Source organism: Pinus tabuliformis, chromosome X, assembly GCF_031772625.1.
Source record: "Pinus tabuliformis cultivar Carrire ecotype Pingquan chromosome X, CPIR1, whole genome shotgun sequence".
In the NCBI taxonomy this organism is placed as follows: domain Eukaryota; kingdom Viridiplantae; phylum Streptophyta; class Pinopsida; order Pinales; family Pinaceae; genus Pinus; species Pinus tabuliformis.
The window spans coordinates 1,532,476,114-1,532,482,113 of record NC_142308.1 but is presented as its reverse complement, the minus strand read 5'-3'; the positions used below and the strand labels follow the sequence as shown (position 1 = coordinate 1,532,482,113).

The following is a 6,000-nucleotide window of genomic DNA, read 5'->3' as shown; positions in this document are numbered from 1 at the left end:
GTATGATCATGAATAGTTTAGATCTGAATACTGATGCATGTCTTATCCTTTATATCTTATGTTCTGGGTATATCTGAAGTTGAAAATTACAGCGAAGGTATAAGTAATTCTTTTCAGATCTGTACGCAGGATTCCTCTGGTGAAAGAGCGTATACACACTGGTTTGACATAGCTAAGTAGCGTATACATTATGGGATTTTATTTTTGAGGTCGTTGTTGGTTTTGGTGGTTGTTGCAAAGTTCTGGGTTCTGGTGACTGTGTTTTTGATGACAGGGTTTTAGTGATTCAGTTGTTGGGTGATTCAGAGATTGATGATGCAGATATAGTTGATGGTTGTATTGCAGTGGTGATTATTTTGTATTGATGGATCCAGTCTGAAAATTTATGAAACGTGGTCCCCGGAAGAAAAGAGAAGGTTGTAGCCTTCTATAGGCCAACACCTACGTACTAGTAAACATGTCAGCTAGTACAAGAGCTAGGGGGTTGTAGCTCCCTTCCAGGAGAAGATGGAGAATGAGAGAAGGTTGTAGCCTTCTGCAGGTAGAAGCCTGCATACTGGTATAATACTGCACCAGTACAAAAATTGTAAAAAGAAGTTTCTTATTAAAAAGAAGATAGAGACAATTGCAACAGGTGGTTTTCACCCACATTGGGTTTCCACCTTATATCTCTTGTTCATGTGTGTGTGATTGTCTGTTATGTTTTACTGTACTTGGTTACTGCTTACATGGTTCTAATGCACTGATTAAATATCAACATATGATAATTTAACTGAATCATAAGTTTGCAGGATATACGCTAGTTTCCTTAAATACAATTGCGTATACACGCAAGTTCCATTAACTGAAGTAGCGTATATGAATCTAATTATGGAAATGAAATATTATTGACTTTCTAATACTGATTCACCCCCCCTCTCAGTATTATTTCCAACATCTTCCAGTGGTTAGACTGTTCCAGAAGGAACTTGGCTCTGATACTAATTGTTGGAATAAGGAATTATTGAGAGGGGGGGGCATGAATCAGTAATAGCGAGATTATTTTATTTTATAATATGCTTACAATCCCTTTTTTATTTTCTGTTACTTGTGAGAGCATTTATTCATAAAGGAAGTGAGAAAAAAAGTTTAAACATTCATGTTCATATGACCAACCAAATGAGGAGTGCACAGATTTGACACAGTGTTTTCATGTGGAAACCCAAAGGGAAAAAACCACCAAATTTTTATTTTGTTTATGATGTAATTTAAGAACCTACTTAATTACATTTTTTTAATGAGCATCTACTCACAAGAGGAAATGATCCCGTTAGGTTAGCAAGCACCAACTTTCCAAGAGGCACCAACCTGCTCCTTGCACTGTTTTAATATTTCGTGCAATTTTCGAACTGAAAACAGAGGCATATACTTTACAAGTAAAATACCACTATGGTTGGTTGCAAACTCAACTTCTGCTCTCAGTTCACTACTGTTCCACATAATCCCTTTGGTCTCATGCAGTTTCTCCTTACTCGCTTCTCACAACAACATATCCTGAACACTATGCCTTTGTTGTTCTTCTCACAACAACAACACTGGTCACATTGCACCAACACTCTCCACTGCTCTCGATGCTTAGACCTCTTTGTCTACTCACACTACTATCACTCCTTAACAGTTCACTAATATTCTCTACACACCACATTGCTCGAAGGAAATCGATGGTTTTGATCCACTAATGCACACTACACCAAGTTGTCTCTACTATCTATGTCCATATTGGCCAAATGTACTTCGACATGGCTCCTTATATTGTAGTTGTGTCAGCTGGTTGAGCTCTATCATAGAATTAAACACAGAGATGGGCTTTCAAGTTCTTCATTGAATCCATGCATAAATCTCGATGTTGATAATTTAATCTCAGGCGGCCTGTACACTGTACCGATATTCCCATTCTTATTTATTGCTCCATAGAGCTTGATAGGATATGGGAATGGCCACTCTATTCCTCATTTAACTCTCCCAAATGTGTATGGAAAATAACCTATTTATTTCTCCACTTCTTCAGTTCTTCTTCGTGAACTGTTGTCCTTGTTTCCTTGTATCCGAGCCTTATGTATATTTAGCTAACTCAGATAACCAACTTCATCGATCTGCATTTGATTTTTTCAGCTACCGACTCAACCATCCATTAAGCTCACTATACTGCTTCATTGAAACCCAACATATCGTAACTTACACAGGTAGAATATTATGAGATTGCACTACTCTGATATCCTTGGCCCCCTTTCCCTTTAGCTCCTTTCGCATTTCCTTTCTGATATGATTGAGACTTCTGACCATTAATTTAGCGCTATACCAGAGCCCTTCTATATCATAACTTCAACAGATAAGGTGTTACGATATTACTTAGTCCTTATATCCTTAGATCCATTTGTTTAACCCTTGGTCCCTTTAATATCCATATGACCATGTGGCAGGTAATATTGGAGCTTCCTTTATTGCAACTTCTCACCCATTAATTGTATAGGAGTTACGATGTTCTCATCCTCTGATATTTCGACCTTCGATATGCTGATGTCACTTCCACACTTCAATTTCTCAGCTCCACTGACATGTAACCACGTGTCCTATAGGAGGCAAGATAAGGAGTGTCGATTATCCTTGGTTTTGTAAGAATTCCTTCATAAACTTGCTAAATATTCCTCGACACTTTTAGTAATATCGACCCTCCTGGATACCGTAACTTATTAAAATACCGTTGTTAAGAAGTTATGATATTCTAATATCTCAAACCTCTGATATTATGATGACCTCTGATATTCCAATATCTCAGTCTCTGATATCATCTTCTCTAATGCTCTGATCTGGCCTCCTTCTAGGCTTTGGTATTCTAGTCTTCGAGGTTCTGATATTAGGTCCTTATGTGCTTCGACCTCTGATATAGCCTTCTTAGGAATTCAAGTCCCTGAACTTTGACAGACCATCACTTTTGATCCAGGTGTCCATTTTAAGACTTCCACACACCGTTGGAAATCTCTTTCAGAGAAATATCCAATGAAGTGGGTCTCATGTAGGCTTTGAGCCCATAGACTACCTCTAAGATGGCTACAAACTATTCTACCACTCTTTTCCTCCTAGACTCGCTTTCCTATGCCTAGAATCTTGAACTCCCTATTAGACTCAGTCTTTTCAGTCCTTCGTCAGAGTCAAATTCGCCAAGGTTCATTTCTCGTCATTTGCAGTGATCAAATGCCATTTTGGTCAAAAAGAGTCATTTTAAATTCTTGAGTCCAGGGTTTTGTCTCCAGAAGTGTGAAATAACGCTTGCAGGCCAGAGGGAGGTTGAATAAGTCTCTTACTTCAAGAGTTTCATCATCAGTAATGCTTGAAAATGATCCTTCTCCAAAACTCTGTTTTGGAGAAGAAATCGACAAATTTGTTTTTGTAATAAATTTGCATTTTAAAATCTTCCATCATGGAGTACTTCTAATGCAGGCCCCGGTCATCTTGCTAGGTTCAACAGCTCCATCAGTCTATGTAAACAGGAGGAACAACAGTGAAATTATGATTTAGGCCCTGTAAAGTAAACATCCTATTGCGATGTGTGCCCTGTAAACTAATTTGGGATTTTGCCATGGACCACAATGGAGATGATCATCTTGTGGACCCATTGATTCAACATGAGGATATCAAGAGTCAGCAGAAGTCTGACGAGGAGTCGGCCTTCATAGAATCAGTGTTATCTCAAGAACATATTTCCTGGTCCAGAGTTGCTCAAGCTGGCATTATTGAATCCAAGAAACTATGGATTCTCTCTGCCCCTTATACAATAGTTAGTGTTTTTAATTTTATGCCCTTTGCCATCTCAAATGTTTGCTGATCATCTTGGAGAGTTGCAGCTTACAGGAGCATCCATAGCTAGTGTGGCCATTCAAGGATTGGCCTATGGAATTATGCTTGGAATGGCAACAGTAGTCCAGATTGTGTGTGGGCAAGCTTACGGTGCTAAACAGTACATCATGCTTGGAGTCATTTGCCAGAGGTCCATGATAATAATGACTGGAACTGCAATACTCCTAGGCATCCTCTACTATTTTGCAAATCCAGTATTGATTACCATAGGGCAAAGTAAAGAAATCTCTGCTGCAGGAGGTATTTTTGCCAAGGGTCTTATTCCTCAGTTGTTTTTTTTTGCCCTCAATTGCCCCATGCAGAGGTTTTTGCGGGCCCATAAAATAGTGTCCCCTATTACCTATATTTCTATTGGGACATGTCTATTCCATGCATTGATCACCTAGGTGGCAGTGGACAAGCTAGGATTTGGCCTGCCAGGGATAGCCCTAATAGTGAGTTTGACTTGGTGGGTTCTGGTCATTATTATTGCCTGGTATATATTCTATAGCCCATACCGCAGGCATACATGGACGGGCCTCACCATGAAGGCCTTCACAAGGCTCTGGTCATACTTCAAGTTAACTCTGGCATTGGCTGTTATGCTAACTTTGGAAATATGGTACATTGAAGTATTGGTGCTTGTATCTGGTTTGTTGCCAAATGCAAAGGTCGCTCTGGATTCCATTTCTGTTTGCATGAATTCTTACAACTGGGAGTTGATGGAAATGTTGGGTCTCAGTACAGTTGCAAGTATAAGAGTGGGTAATGAGTTGGGAGCCAGGAGACCTAAAATTGCAAGATTTTCAATTATAGTTGTGGTGGTCACTTGCTTCATAATAAGTGTCATACTTGCCATTGGGATTATGATACTGAAGAAAGAACTCGCCATGGAATTCACAAGCACCACTATGGTTATACGTGCAGTCTATGCATTGATACCTCTACTTGCAATATCTGTTCTCTTGAATGGCACCCAACCTATTCTCTCAGGGGTGGAAATTGGATGTGGAGGGCAAGCTGTGGTGGCATATGTGAATTTAGTGACATACTATCTTGTTGGCTTACCAGTTGGAATTGCTTTAGGATTGAAGACCAGTCTTGGAATCGATGGAATCTGGTGGGGATTAATCCTAGGAGTGGCACTGCAGACGTTAGTACTCATTATTCTTACAGCACGTACTAATTGGAACAAATAGGTCCAATCGGCATCGGAGAGAGTTGAGCGTTCCCAGTACGGGGAGTCTGCAGATAACTCAAACGGAGTGGTGGTTCCATAAGTTGGATTATTGAAATTAAGAGTGAATCACATTGCAAAGAAAAAGGCATGCCCAATTTGATGGCAAATCGTTTTGTATGATGCGAGGTACATCGAATGGGACAACGGAAATTGAAGAAGTTACTCAATTCAATTCTTCTACCACAGGTTGCTTCTTTTCTTCTTTATAGCGTACTCAAACGAAGGTATTTCAGGCCACGTGTGCTCGGCTTTTGATTATTGTGGAGAAATGGCCGGTTCTTGTACTGCTTTTAAAACAAAAATGTATTACATAGTCAGCATGTTCCTTACATGTTCGTTAGAGCTATAAATGCATCAGTTCTTTGGATATGACAGGCCTCCCAACTACTGGAGGTTTGTCAAAGAAGTTGAGGACGTTACAGGTGCTATGATGGTGGTCTTCGTGGCAATTTGCATTCGTTCTGGCCACTACGTGGTTCAGAAGGAATAAACTTAATCTTCCAAAACCATTGAAAAGGCTCACATGATTCAATGCTTTCTGGTATTCACACCACTCATTCGTAATCGTATATGTGTTGTTGATAGTCCTTGGCATATATCTGTACCTCAGTCACAAATGGTACAAGAAAACGACATGAATGCACCTTGCAATTCCAGTGTTGTTATATGGTGGAGAAAGAACTCTGAGAGCTTTCAGATCAGGTTACAAATCCATTAAAATCCTCAAGGTAGCCATCTATCCAGGCAATGTTTTGTCTCTTCACGTGTCAAAACCACAAGGTTTCAAGTATGAGAGTGGACAGTACATGTTTGTCGATTGCCCGGCAGTATCCTCTTTTGAATGGCATCCTTTTTCTATTACCTCAGCTCCAGGAAACGATTACTTG

General features: G+C 39.7%; 1 pseudogene; it reads left to right on the top strand.

The window, feature by feature from the left end:
- The first annotated feature begins 3,616 nt into the window (after positions 1-3,616).
- On the top strand, positions 3,617-5,294 carry LOC149145880 (protein DETOXIFICATION 41 pseudogene; annotated as a pseudogene).
- Positions 5,295-6,000: the final 706 nt, after the last annotated feature.